Consider the following 15,473-nt stretch of genomic DNA (forward strand, 5'->3'; position numbering starts at 1 on the left):
TTAATTAAGCCTGATAAAATATAAAAATTGTTAAGCGTGGGAAAACTCCTGAGGATTGCTTTTGGGGCACCTCAAGCTTACCTGTCTTATTTACGTGCACTACAAAAATAAAGAATTTAAAAAAAAAAAAGGAATGCATTGAAAACAAATTATTCTGTTCTTGAGGTCAGAAAAAAATCTAAATGAGCTGGCATGGAAACCAACCCACAATGCAGAACACACAATAAAAGGCATGCAAACGACGAAGCTCAGCTCCCTACCTTTCCACAGCTTGAGAAATGCACCAAAAAGTCCCAAAACAACTGCAAACAATTTCCAGAATGGCTCTAAAAATCGATGCAAAAGTCGCCACTTGCTACCCACAGGCTCCAGCATGCATGGGGGCGGTGCTATAAACCTCCCAGGTGTAATGCATTCTGGGGAAACTTGTTTTGTATTTGTAACAGATCACCTGGCACTCCGACCGGATACCTTCCGTTGATGGATGCTCCTAGTGCTTCCCGAGGACTCCAAGCACTCCGCCAGACACTATAACCACTGCAGACCCCACAAACCACCGCAGCTTGGTTGGGGTCTCGCCGTCTCCACCCACTCTGGACCCAAGACCAGGGTCCAGCTCCAGTAGGTCAACCTCTCCAATTCCAGAGAGCAGGAACAAGAACCAGCTCTTAGCAGAGCTTAGTGATTATACCCTGGGGAGTATAGTGATTATAGCAATCCCCAGAGTGTAGTTCTCCAATCCCCCAAACATGAGCCGAAACTTTTTGAAGGTCCAAGATGATCTGACTTTAATTAACACACACAGACTTTTATGCAAGTCCCCATGCAAGGGGACATCCCACAGGGAGGGACAACATGTAACCAATCCCGTACAGTAAAACAGAAGGCACACCCAGCACAAACACATACAATCCCTCCCCTCTGCCTGTGATATAATTACTGAACACAATGGGTTAATGTAATTTATCACAGGCAGAAAAAATACACTTTTTATACATATACTATAATTTTAAAAATATGCATCATATTTACATAAAACCTGCATATTCGGAATCAGCATACTTTAAATACAGACATAACCAAAAATCAGACAAATCCCCCCAGTACATAAAAAGTTAAGTGGAAGTCCTTTATGACCGACCGCAAGCACATTTCCCTGTCCAAAACAGTTCCATAGATTTGGGCTGTGCGGTCGGTCAATTTCCTACAGAAAAACGTCCTTCGAATGCACGAACGGTCCGTTCGTGCAAATAGCACATTGCAACCGGCTGTTCGAATTGTCGAACGTACTTCGACTTTTACCGGAGTGTCGAAGTGGCGGTGACGATATGGGTCAGCGCTGTTCGTATATTTGCGCAGCTGATTTTAGTTCCATAGATTCTTTAGCTTACACCGCTGACCACGATCGACTAAATTAAAATGGCCGCCGCCAAGTGTTCCTTTGTCGAATGGCGGCCACTTCGACGACTTCGACGGCTTCGGCGGCATCCGAAGTGCCATATAAAAAGTACCAATCCTTCCCCATAGTTCTTAAAGGGCCAGCAGCAACATAATAAAAATCCATTAGCCCAAATAAGGTTTGTAAAGGGCCATACAATCCAGGGCCACAGTCATGAGGCAGGAGGCTGGCACTCAGGCTCCTCCAACAGCCATGGAAAAAGGGCCGCTTGTCACCTAACTATCCAGGGACAAAAGGCGTTTTGTCACAGTATTGCGAAAACATTTTGTAAACCGGGGCATTATTTTCAATGGATTTTCATTTGTAAAGCGCAAATTATGTTAACCGAGGCGTTTGTAAACCGAGGTCCCACTGTATTTGCCTAAACTTGCAATTCTGTATTTATATCCCAGGGCCGATGTCCCTCAGCACTGGGCTGAGGTTCTGCCTCCTTCTCTATCCTGCAATGAGCGGTGTGTTGATAAGAGGGCGCTAATGTGCGTGCTCGGCAAATGCCGTGCTTGGCAAATGCCGTGCTCGCATTAGACTTCCCCATAGGTAAACATTGAATCAATGCTTTCTTATGGTGAAATATCTGATGCTGGATGTCTGATGTTAGGATGCAGGAAGCGTCACTGGAGGTAGACTTAGCCACTGGAGGTAGACTTAGTGCTGCAGTCAGGGCCGGAGTGACCCATCGGGATACTAGGAAATTTCCCGGTGGGCCTCGGCACCTGGGGCTGTGCGGCGCTCTAATTCAAATGAGAATTACCCCCATGATGGCATACCATTTGCAATAGTAGACATCCCAAGGTATTGCAAATGGGGTATGTCCAGTCTTTTTTAGTAGCCACTCTAGTAGTCACAAACACTGGCCAAAGTTAGCGTTAATATGTGTGAAAAATGCAAAACACTAATTTGAACACCAATTTTGGCCAGTGTTTGTGACTAAGTGGCTACTAAAAAAGACTGAACATACCCCATTTACAATACCTTGGGTTGTCTACTTATGCTATCATGGGGGAAATTCTCATTCCTGGGCTACTATACGGTCTCAAAGGCAACATAACCAATCTGGTGAATTTCTATGTGAAAAAATGGAAACACAGGCGTTATATTTGACTCTGTAACTTTTGAAAACACCATAAAACATGTACATGAGGGGTACTGTTATACTCAGGAGACTTCGTCGAACACAAATATTAGTGTTCCAAAATCGTAAAACGTATCACAAGAATTATATCGTCAGTGTAAGTGCCGTTTGTGTGTGAAAAATGCAAAGAACGTCACTTTTACTGGCGATATCATCGTTGTAATACATTTTACTGTTTTGAAACACTAATATTTGTGTTCAACGAAGTCTCCCGAGTACAACAGTACCCCCCATGTACAGGTTGTATGGTGTCTTGGAAAGTTACAGGGTTAAATATAGTGCTAGAAAATGATATAATCATAATAATGACAAAGCAGGTTGTTGTCATTGTATTGATTTTATTGCTTTTATGGTCCCTGAGGAAGTTCCAAGGCTTGGAACGAAATGCGTAGGACCTATTTTTCTCTATTTTATCATTTGTGGGTGATTGTTCACCTTTCAATAAAGCTGCTGATTTTTTATACCTTAACCTACTGGAGTCCTGTTTCATATCTACTCCATTGGACCTGCAGGAGGGATCAATAGCCCCCCAATTACACCGGGGGAGGCAGCCTTGAGCGCAGTAAACGCCTTTATCTTGTGAGTGTACTCAATTGAGCGCATATTCGTTTATAATAACTGTATTACACTATATATTGTATATGTTCCTTATTTAGATTTGTACTGCCGGATCCCAAATGTCTTTGGTTTCTATATATTTATTTAATTATGCAATTGTTTTTCATTGGCGATATAAAAAAACAAAACTGCTTGGAAAAGCTGCATGTCTATTGTCTGCAGTCTTCACAAGCCCTCCCCTTCTAACCCGGCCAAGACTTTCTGTGGCTGTCCAATCATAGACTTCCTATTGCAGCTCAATGACAAGTTTTTGTGCTCTGGGCAAATGCTGACTCTTGAGTTTAGCTCTACTGAGCAAACCAAACCAGGAAGTTACAGAGCTGGTTGCCTGATTGAGAGCCAGGGAGGTTTAACTAGTTTAAAGGAATACTATAGGAACAAAAAAAAAAGTGTATTCCTGTCCCTATAGTATTAAAACACCATGTAAGCTTCCCCTTGTCCCATTTACCTTTTATTCCAGAGCCGTATGGTCTGCCGTAACTGGCTCTGCCCCCAATCCGCTTCCATGGCTGAGATCATCAAAACTGACAATCTCAGCCAATCCAATGCTTTCGCATGGGAAAGCATTGTATTGACTGAAATAGTCAATTCTGATGATTTCAGCCATGGAGGCAGGGCAGGGGCGAAATCGGATGCAACGCTAGACGATCAGCATCTCCTCCAAAATACAGTGTAGATCTTATTACCAGTCAAAAAGGTGTTCAAAATGTGACACAAATGTACCTGAAAAGTGTAATAAATCTTTTACATCAGTGTAATAAATCTTTTAACTCAAATAGGCCATGCACCTCAAGTATACAATCCCTAATCACACCTTCAATGTTTATAAGAGCAAAATGACAGGATGTGCAGATAAAGTCTGGTGCTAAGTATTCACACGCAGATAGCAAAATGCTAAACAGCATCCCAATTAGGGATCTTTTGGAATAATGGCATCCAAATTCTGTTTCGGTTCTGAATTTTGTTTCATTCGGAATCAAGAATTTCCGAATTTCGGATCCAAGAATTTCCGAATTTCGGATCAGCCGAAATTAGAACAGATTAACAGATTGAAACAAAATAAAATATCCCCTCCCCCCATGCATTTCTCTACTTGTGAGACTTCTAGAAGTAAACTGGTACCGTCTGATCCTGGTGTCTAGAGACAGAGGCCCCCTCCAAGTTTGCTGCATAGACTGAGGCATCCAGTTACTATGCCAGCCTGTCACACAGATCAGATTAACAAGGCAGCGTCAAAGGTATCCAGCAATCTGCATCTACCAACACTACCCCTGCCGCCAATGGCTCTATAGGGGATGGGGACTTGGATCACTTGGGAATTGTGCCAAAACTATTGGATGCCGAGGACAGTCCCAGGGATACTGTTACTAGACACAGCAAGGAATTCAATAATAGCCGTGTCTTATCGGTTTGATCTGCAATTTTGGCAGCATTTCAATGGCAGATGAAACTGTACATCCACTATTACCGTGTGTATACAAGACATACAGTATACATCCACCATCATAAAGAGGTTACATTTCACAATTACCGTTTCTGAAATATCAAGTGTAATCAACTGAGCATTATTTTTGCATGGAAAGCATAACAGAGATTAAAGGGACACTATAGTCACCCAGACCGCTTCAGCTCAATGAAGTGGTCTGGGTGCCAGGTCCCCAGGTTTTAACCCTTCACATGTAAACATAGTAGTTTCAGAGAAACTGCTATGTTTACATTTGGGGTTAATCCAACCTCTAGTGGCTGTCTTCCTGACAGACGCTAGAGGCGCTTCTGCGATGCTGGATGCAAAATTTGCATCCAGCGTGCAGAACGTCCATAGGAAAGCATTGAGAAATGCTTTCCTATGGACTGTTTGAATGCACACGCGGCTTTTGCCACGCATGCGCTTTCCGCTCCACTCGGGAGCTGACGTCGGCGGGGGACTAGAGGTCACCAGCGCCGAGGGAGCCCAGTGCTGGATTAAGGTGAGTAACTGATGGGGTTTTAACCCCTTCAGCCCAGCGGGAGGGGGGCCCCCGAAGGTGAGTTTCCCCCTAGGATGACATAGTGTCAGGAAAACGGGTTTGTTTTCCTGACACTATAGTGATCCTTTAAAGGAACACTTCAAGCACCATAACCACTACAGAGTGCCCTGGCATTAAGATTGGGAGTGTAAGTGTTAAGAGCCCTGGCACCCTCACAGTGAAAGCAGTAAAATTTTTGCTCAGCTGTGTATACAAATAAAAAGTCATTTTTTTTACTATTCATTATTCCTAATGGTAAACACAGGCTTGTTTTGTTATTTTAATTTTTTTTGGGGGGGGGGGGGGGAGGGGAGCCAGGGTCTTATTTCCTCATATAATAGATATTAAATAATAAACAGTGGTGTGTGGAAAAATGTAGTTTTTTTTAAGGAAATGCCTGGCAGATGTCGTAGAATCTACATCATTATCTGTTAGATCTACACAACTCATACCCAGATTTACAACCAATTTTTACAGAACAGCTCAACAAAATACCCAGCACGTTTGGAGGAAATGTCATTTTGTTCTGCACATGACAGATACATTAATCTTATTTGATGTCTACACCTTTGTGGATTTTTGCATATATTTAAAGGGACACTTTAAGTACAAAACAACTTTAGCTTAAAGGGTTACTCCAACTTCCACGAACACTTCTGCTTTTTGAAGAGGTCATGGAGGAAGGAATCCGGTTGTGTAGTGTTTTTGCTTGAAAACCTGCACAGAGTTATTTGGACTTATGTGCTGGGGGGTACACGTGACATTGGCAGCCTGGAACTCAGTTCTGGGCTGCCAAATGTCATTCCATAGGACTTGAAATTTTGAGCTATAAACCCATCTGTATAAAACAAAACAAAAAACATTACCTTTACACAGTCCTAATTCCATATACCCAGGTAATAGAATTTGCCAAACTACTTCATTCTCTAGCAGTGGTCCAAGATATTGCTAAGGATTTTTCTTTTTGCTACTACATGGGCTATCTTTTGCAAAGAAAGGGATTTGATTCATTTGAAAGTTCAGTTGGGCATTTTCTTCTTTTGGGATGTAGACTAACCACCCCAAGACCAACAGAGCAGCATAGTGTGTCAAATAATTCCTGGAACATGCTAAGCCTTCAGTTCTTGGTTTCCAACTCATATAGAAAACCAGTCATATCTGTTGCCTTTTGCAACATTTTTAAAGAAAGATGCTGTGTGTTACTCCACTAAACTTGAGTGATTCTACATGTTTAATGGGTTTCACTCTTTATGGTTGTCATCCTCATTTTACAGCCACACAGCCAATACATTCCAAACCAAGGATCTAATGCTAAGCTCCAAAAGAAATCAAGCTGCTCATGTCTTTTTTGTTGAGTAAAAGGTTTGGATTTCCACATCTGTTTCTGGGTGCCATTGCATAGCTTGTTTATCAAAGCCAATGTGCCATGTTGTTGTTGCATTACGTCTACCATTTCCTGCACACGGTTCTGTTTAAATGGAAGATCCAGATTTGTTTTTGTATTGCAGTCTGTAGTGGATTAATTATCCCGCTCCCAGAGGTTGGCAGTAGTTTCTGATACACAGAGTTGGTTTTATTGCTGAACAAAAATCTTTTTTTCCTATGTCTGATGTCTAAGCTTTTCGCTTAGTTATGTGGTGGAATCTCGGTAAAAATAAATTTAGTAGGCCGAGATTACCACGTGGCATGTGTACGTGCATATGCTGACGTATCGATCAGTTGGTTGCACGAGGCAAGATACGATCAGTAGTGTACGGAGCATGTGCAAGAATACAGGATGTAGTATTCCCCTCCTCCATTGTGCTGGACAAGCCATGCGGTCAAGCAGGAAGTTAATTCTTATTTGTATTGATTGGTCAAGAGAATGTGCGGGTGGAGCTTAATATGGGAGGAGTTATGTGCCTATATAAGGAGCCTGCACTATTGTCCGGGGCTCAGAACTTGCTGTATTTTTGGTGACATTAGTCCCTCTGAGTCCCGATCGGTGATCCAATAAAGAATCTCTTCCTTCCTGAAGAAACCTGTGTCCATCTCTCTGTGCTTTGCTTCCGTCAGTTTCTCCGGTATCATTTGGTGCATTGGCCGGGAAGCTCATCGTTCAACGGTAGCTGAGAGGCAGAGGCGTGAGACGGTCTATCTTTGCCCACGTTCTCTACGGCTGCACCCCTGAACTTCTGCGTGGACCTCCCTTCGTCTCGGCGCCACTGGTCTGTTGTCCAGGAGATCATCGGCCTCTACGTAAGAAGTGCTGGGGTGTCCCCGTCGATGAGTGTGAACTCAGGTTCAGGAACGAGGAGGTAAGACAACTGCTGTTTTAGACGGCAGACCCACTAGGGGTATACCGATTGTGCGGTAGGCCCATAAGGGGTTATTTGTGTATGGAATCTGCCCCCTCTGTCGGAGGGAAGGAGTGAAGGCGCACCGCTCGATCGAACGCTCTTTAGTCAGACCGTTTGATTTGGTTAGTCAGGCGGGGTTCTGGTGTAAATAGCCCTAGCCGGACACCGGTGTCTTGTCTAGACTAGCGTTCTAGGGTGTATATTACGTTCGCTAGGTCGGAGGGACCGGGAGACTAAGCGGCGCCTGTGTAAATTCGGTTCGCTAGCTCTCAACCTATCTTGGCTAAGTGGGAAGGCGTGTAAATTTGGAACCCACTAGATTTTTGATAGTAATCGACTAAGAAGCGTCTGTGTAAATTCGGTCCTGTAGCTCGCTATATGTGGTGCTTGCGCAGTGTGGCTAACCAAAACGGGTGTACATAGTTTTAGGTAGTCCATTCAAGGTACTGGCCAATAGTTTAGTTGGGAATTGTAAATGTGTTAAAGATTGTTTAGTAAAGTGTATATCTTGTTAGATAGCGCGAGCTCAGCCGTCTAGCGAGAGTGTTAATAGTGTGTTGCTGTATTATAGTGCACGGTACCATAACCCTGTATATTTACTGACACTGTATATAAGTACTAATCATTGTCGTCTATTGCACGTTTAACACCATAACCACTAATAATTGTATTGTGACCTTAAATTGTGCTTTGACCTATGCTAACCGTACTGTAACCGCTATTTGTAAAAGACGATGTTACTGGGGTGTGTTATAGACGGGTAATTCGTATATAGAGAATTATAGCGTGGGTGACTGTATAGTTTCGCCAAAGGGCATAATATTGATTATCTAGTGACTGGTGTAACAGCTGTGTGTGTACGGGAATTCCCTGAGTGTTTATTGTGTTATTGTGTACGTTTCACTTGGTAACCGTACCACGTGGTGCTGTTGCCAGAGGAAACGGGTGTGACTGTTGAAAAGTACGCGTGCATAGTATTCGTTGTCAACGACGTTCCATTGATAAGTATGGGCGCGTCGGAGTCAACGATTCCGGATCCCTTAGGTTGTATGGTGAAGAATTTTAAAAAGGGATTCAAAACATGTGATTTTGGGGTTAAAATGTCTCCTGTACGTTTGGTCACTTTGTGTACTAGGGAGTGGCCTACTTTGGTTGCGGCATGGCCGCCACGTGGCAGTTTGGATCCAACTCTGGTACAGCGCTTACACGTGGCTGTATCGGGTAGGCCTGAACTTTACGGGCAGTTTCCTTATATTGATTGTTGGAGACAGGCCGTAAATGACTCGCCAAAATGGATTCAGACATGCCACGAGGAGCAATGTCGCCTCATGGTGGCTAGGACTTGTTTGTCCACTAGGACTGGTGTTAGGCCCATTTTGGACACGCCCCCTGAGTCCGAGATCCCTTTGCCGCCCCCTTACTTTCCTTTAAGAGGAAGTGACGCGAATGCAGGAAGTCCTGCACCCCTTCCCCCATTGCCCCCATCCACTTCCGCTTCCTCCTCCAGTACAGAATCCATCCCCTCTCGTACTAAATCTCCCCTTCCGGAACCAGAACCAACCCCCATTAGATCTGAATATCCTGATTTGGCGCCACTTCAGACTTCCGGTCAAGCTTCTTCTAGCTCGGCTCGAAGTGTTTTATTTACTAATTTTTCCCAAAACCAAGCTCCCACATCCTCATGCATTATTACCCCCCGACCGGAACCTCTAACTGACGCCCCTCTACGTAGCCCCATACTAACCCGACAACTGACCGGTACCCAACAATTAAAACATTATCAGATGCCTCTTCGTCTGAATCCCGGGTCAGCCTATATCGATGCCGCAGGTCAAATGGCACATGCTGACCCAGTCTTCGTATATGTCCCGTTCACGACTACCGATCTCTTGAATTGGAAGACCCACAATTCCTCGTATACTGAGAAACCACAAGCTATGACTGATCTGTTCACCTCGATAGTTCAGACACATAACCCGACATGGGCTGATTGCCAGCAGTTATTAATGACTTTGTTTAACAATGAGGAAAGGACAAGGATTAACCAAGCGGCCATTAAAGCACTAGAGGATAGAGCCCGTGCTTTGAATCAAGCCAATCCAGCAGCCTGGGCCGCAACACATTATCCTAACACCGATCCCGACTGGAATGTAAATGGTGCTGATATGGTTCAACTCAGAGCCTATAGAGACGCTATAATTGCTGGCATTGCTGTCTTTTATGACCGATTATTGGAGGCATACCGCTTGTATACCCCCTTTAATCCGGAAGACGCAGATAATTCCCGAATGGTGAACTCCGCCTTTGTCAGCCAAGCTTACGGAGATATTAAGCGCAAGCTACAGAAGTTAGAAGGGTTTGCAGGTATGTCTATCACCCAACTAATGGAGGTAGCGAATAAGGTGTATATGAACAGGGAAACAGAAAGTAAGAAAGAGGAAGAGCGCAAGATGCGTAGAAAGGCAGATATGTTAGCGGTAGCGATCGCAGGCGTAGATAGACGGGGCCCAGATAGAGGCGATAGTAAGTGGAATGAGGAACCTCTAAGTAGAAATCAGTGCGCATACTGTAGGGAAGAAGGGCATTGGAGAAATGAGTGTCCGCGAAGAGAACAGTATGAGAGAGACAGACCTAGGACAGGTTATGGAAACTTTAGAGGCAGAGCGAGAGGTAGAGGAGGCCCCGGAGGGAGTAATGGTAATAGAGGGAGCAATGGGAACAGAGGAAGTGTTAGGGAAGATAGGTATTTTCCAGCAGCGCAAAGGTCCCGCGATAGAGAAGGTAGGGACTTTGTAGGATTGGCTGACACGGTCATGGAGGACTATTGATACCGACCGGGCTCCATCCCCCTTGGTCGAGCGGAGCCTATGGTCGATGTATCAATAGGGGGAAAAAGGAGTGCGTTCATGATCGACACTGGTGCTGAACATTCAGTGGTGACTAATCTAGTTGCTCCTCCATCTGGAAGGACTATTACTGTAATAGGAGCAACTGGAAGAAGTGCTGAAAAACCGGTTCTTAAAAGTCGACTCTGTACATTGGGAGGCCACGTAGTAAAACATCAATTCCTTTATATGCCTGAATGTCCAGTCCAATTGCTGGGACGTGATATGCTATCTAAGTTACAAGCGCAGATTACGTTCCTACCAAATGGAACAACATCCTTAAAGTTTAATGGACCTTCAGGTATTATGACATTATCCGTACCAAAGGAAGAAGAGTGGCGACTTTATACAGCGTTGACTAGCCAAAACCCTAGGAGTGATGAGTCCTTATTCAACATACCAGGAGTTTGGGCAGAGAACAACCCACCAGGACTGGCCCGCAATATTCCACCTATTAAAATCAAACTAAAACTTGGGGTTTATCCAGTGAGCCTAAGACAATATCACATCCCGCAGAAGGCTAAGAAGAACATCCAATCTTATCTGGATAAGTTCATACGGTATGGTATCCTAAAATTCTGTACTTCCCCCTGGAACACCCCATTGCTGCCTGTTCAAAAGCCCGGTACAGATGAGTATCGACCTGTGCAGGACTTGAGAGCAGTTAATGATGCGGTTGTTAGTATACATCCAGTTGTACCCAATCCATATAACCTGCTTGCTTTAATTCCGGGCGGGGCTACTTACTTTACAGTCTTAGACCTCAAAGATGCCTTCTTTTGCCTCCGAATTGCCGCAGAAAGCCAATGTATCTTTGCTTTCCAATGGGAGAACGCTGTAACGGGCTCAAAACGCCAAATGACCTGGACAAGACTGCCCCAAGGGTTTAAAAATTCACCAACCCTATTTGGTTCAGCTCTAAGTCAAGATCTACTGGATTTCGAGTCCATCCCAGGAGAGTGTGTATTGTTACAGTATGTAGATGACTTGTTGATAGCAGCAGTTACAAAGGAAATATGTCAGCAAGCAACGCACGATCTACTACACATTCTCTGGAAGGCAGGATACAAGGTGTCTAGAAAGAAGGCTCAGTTGTGTTTGCCAACTGTCAAATATCTGGGATTCCATATCTCTGAAGGTCAAAGAATTATGGGGCCAGAGAGAAAAGAAGCTGTGTGCCAAATACCGATACCCAAGAATAGAAGACAAGTGCGAGAATTCTTGGGGGCAGCAGGCTTCTGTAGGATATGGATTCCCAGTTACGCGATACTGGCAAAACCTCTGTATGTGTCACGGTAATATACCCCAACACGCAGGAACAGATAGTCAGGAGACAAGAAACCAGGGTTCGTCTTACCGGACCTTAGAATGGCCGGACTTGACGAGAATAAGCAAGACAGAGTCTAGAACAAGCCGAGGTCAAGGGAACAGAGAGACAGCGAAACGTAGAACAAGCCGAGGACTGGTACACAGAGGACAAAACAGCGGATAAGCGAGCAAGGATAAGGAGAGAGCGGAGTCAGGAACAAAGCCAAGGTCAAGCACCAAAAAACCAACTGAACGATACAAGCACTAAAGGGAAACTGGACAGAAACCACGATAGGGCAATGAGTAAGGGAAACAGGTGAGTATAAATACCCTAAGGTTCACTTTGATTGGCCCCTGTCATATCCACGCCCCCAAAACGTGAGTGTATGGGGAATGTGGCCTGACAGGGGCCAATGGGAGACTGATTCTAATTTAGTCTCCCACTGTCCCTTTAAGAGCGCGCCCGAGACGCGCGGCGCGCTCTTAGTGTCGGGCGGGACACGTGACCGCTTCTCGCGGTCACTGCCCGCCTGACTGATCTTATTGTAGGCTGAGCCGCGTGCGGCTCGTGCAGGAGCAGGACCGCGCGCGGCGAGAAGAGAGGACCCCGGCCGGCCCCTGGAGAGGGTAAGTACCGCTACAGTACCCCCCCCTGAAGACACGCCCACTGGGCGGGGAGGAGCAGGCCTGGCAGGAAAACGAGCGTGGAAAGAACGCACAAGGCGAGGAGCGTGAACAGCGTCAGCGGAAATCCAACTGCGTTCCTCAGACCCATAGCCCTTCCAATGTACCAGATATTGGAGGCGACCCCGAAGCAAACGAGAGTCAATTACAGCCGCCACTTCAAACTCCTCATGGCCCTCCACAGAAACCGGAGGAGGAGGAGGGACATGCCGAGTATAACGGTTGCACAGGAGGGGTTTTAACAAGGAGGTATGAAACACGTTAGGAATGCGTAAATTTTTAGGAAGATCCAATGCATACGAGACAGGATTAACCACATGCAAGATACGAAAAGGACCAATAAAACGAGGGGCCAACTTCATAGAAGGCACGCGAAGACGAATATTGCGAGTATAAAGCCAAACCCGGTCTCCCACAGCATAGGAAGGAGCCGCCCTGCGATGCTTGTCTGCCTGAACCTTCTGGCGAGCAGCTGAGGCCACCAAAGAACACTGAACCTGCTCCCAAGTATTACGTAGACTAGCCAAATGTTCGTCCAGAGCTGGCATGCCCTGTAAGGAGAATGCAGCTGGAAGAACCACGGGATGCCGGCCATAAACAACGTAAAAAGGGCTGTTAGCGGAGGATTCATGAGCAGCATTATTACGAGCAAACTCAGCCCAAGGAAGAAGGTCAGCCCAATTGTTCTGATGGTGGGACACGAAACAACGAAGATACTGCTCTAGAGATTGGTTGGCACGTTCAGCAGCTCCATTAGACTGGGGGTGGTAGGCTGAAGAAAACGAGAGGGAGATACCCATCTCTGTACAAAACGATCTCCAGAATCTGGAGATAAACTGGCTACCCCTATCGGACACGATCGAAGTGGGAATACCATGCAACCGAAACACCTCCCTGGCAAAGATAGAGGCAAGTTCCCTGGATGATGGCAATTTGACAAGAGACACAAAATGAGCCATCTTAGAAAAACGATCCACAATCATCAGGATGACAGTTTTACCATTAGAGGGAGGTAATTCAACAATGAAATCCATGGATATATTGGACCACGGTCTCTCGGGTATGGGCAACGGATGTAACAACCCACAAGGAACTCTGTGGGAGGACTTCATACTGGCACAAGTGCTACAGGCATTAACGTAATCGGTGACGTCCTTGCGCAAGGAAGCCCACCAGAAATATCTAGAAACTGCTGAAAATGTCTTAGAAATACCAGGGTGTCCAGCAGTTCTAGTGTCATGATATAATGACAAGATGTCTCGTCTCTCCGGTATATCAACGAATAGCTTATCAGCAGGCCTCTCCCCAGGAGCCAAGTATTGTTTAGCCTGAATAGCTTGTAAGAGAGAAGACGAAATGGAAAGAACAGTAGTCGCTATTATTCTGTCAGGCGGAATGACAGGGGTAACATCGACCTCGAGTTTGTCAGTAGTCTCGAATTGTCTGGACAGAGCGTCAGCTTTAGTATTACGATCACCCGGTCTGTATGTGATTATGTAATTAAAACGAGACAAAAACAGAGACCACCTGGCCTGCCTAGAAGACAATCTTTTAGCTTCACTAAGGTAAGAGAGGTTTTTGTGATCCGTTAAAATGAGGATGGGATCCCTAGTACCCTCTAGCAGATGTCTCCATTCCTTGAGCGCCAAAATGATAGCAAGGAGTTCACGATTGCCTACATCATAATTCCTCTCTGCTTTGCACATCTGTCTGGAAAAGAAGCCACAAGGGTGTAACGGCTTTTCAGGTGAATCTCTTTGAGACAAGATAGCACCTACCCCTATCTCAGAAGCATCAACTTCAAGAATAAAGGGCAGTGAAGGGACAGGATGCTGTAAAACAGGAGCAGAGGCAAATGTAGCCTTCAAGAATTCAAAGGCCTCGAGTGCTTCTGGTTTCCAGACATGAGTATTACCATCCTTCTTGGTCATTCTGGTTATAGGCGCAACAATGGCAGAAAACCCTTTAATAAAACGCCTATAATAATTACAGAACCCCAGAAAACGCTGAATGGCTTTCAAACCCTGGGGTAGAGGCCATTCCATAATGGCAGACAGTTTCTTGGGATCCATACGAAAACCCTTGGCCGAGATTATATAACCCAAGAATTGGACTTCAGATTGATCAAATGAACATTTTTCGAGTTTGCAATAGAGACCGTTAACCAGAAGAGTTCTCAACACTAATTTAACATGCATGTGATGAGTCTGTAAATCAGTGGAATAAATCAATATGTCGTCCAAGTATACTATAACGAATGTATGTATAAATTGACGTAGGACATCATTAATAAATTCCTGAAAAACTGCTGGGGCGTTACAAAGACCAAAGGGCATCACAGTGTACTCGTAGTGGCCACTCCTGGTATTGAAAGCGGTCTTCCACTCGTGATCCTTTTTGATACGTATGAGATTGTAAGCACCCCTAAGGTCCAATTTAGTAAAAACTGTGGCCTGTTTAAGCCTATCAAATAGTTCTGTGATCAAAGGTATGGGGTACGCATTTTTGACGGTGATTTTATTTAGGCCCCTATAGTCAATACAAGGCCTTAATTCGCCATCCTTCTTAGATACAAAGAAGAAACCCGCCCCTGCCGGGGAAGAGGATCTTCTTATAAATCCCTTCTCTAGAGATTCCTTAATATATTCCTCCATAACCAGATTCTCCTGAGGAGATAAAGGATATATTCTCCCTTTGGGAGGCATCGTGCCAGGTAATAAATTAATTGCACAATCGTAAGGCCTGTGAGGTGGCAATCTTTCAGCCTCCCTTTTATCAAAAACAGACTTAAGAGACAGGTACTGAGAGGGTATGACCGTAGGCACGGGAGGAATATTAGTAGAATTCAAAGGGGTGACTTTAACAATACAAGACTCTTGGCAAGAATCACTCCAAGAAACTATTTGTCCTGACTCCCAATCAATGGTGGGATTATGAGTACGTAACCAAGGATACCCTAACACGAGGTGAGAGGAAGGAGAAGTAATGATCTGAAACCGAATGGTCTCAGAGTGTAACACCCCTGTAGACATATGTAGTGGA

This window comes from Pelobates fuscus, chromosome 4 (genome assembly GCF_036172605.1).
Source record: "Pelobates fuscus isolate aPelFus1 chromosome 4, aPelFus1.pri, whole genome shotgun sequence".
NCBI classification, from domain to species: domain Eukaryota; kingdom Metazoa; phylum Chordata; class Amphibia; order Anura; family Pelobatidae; genus Pelobates; species Pelobates fuscus.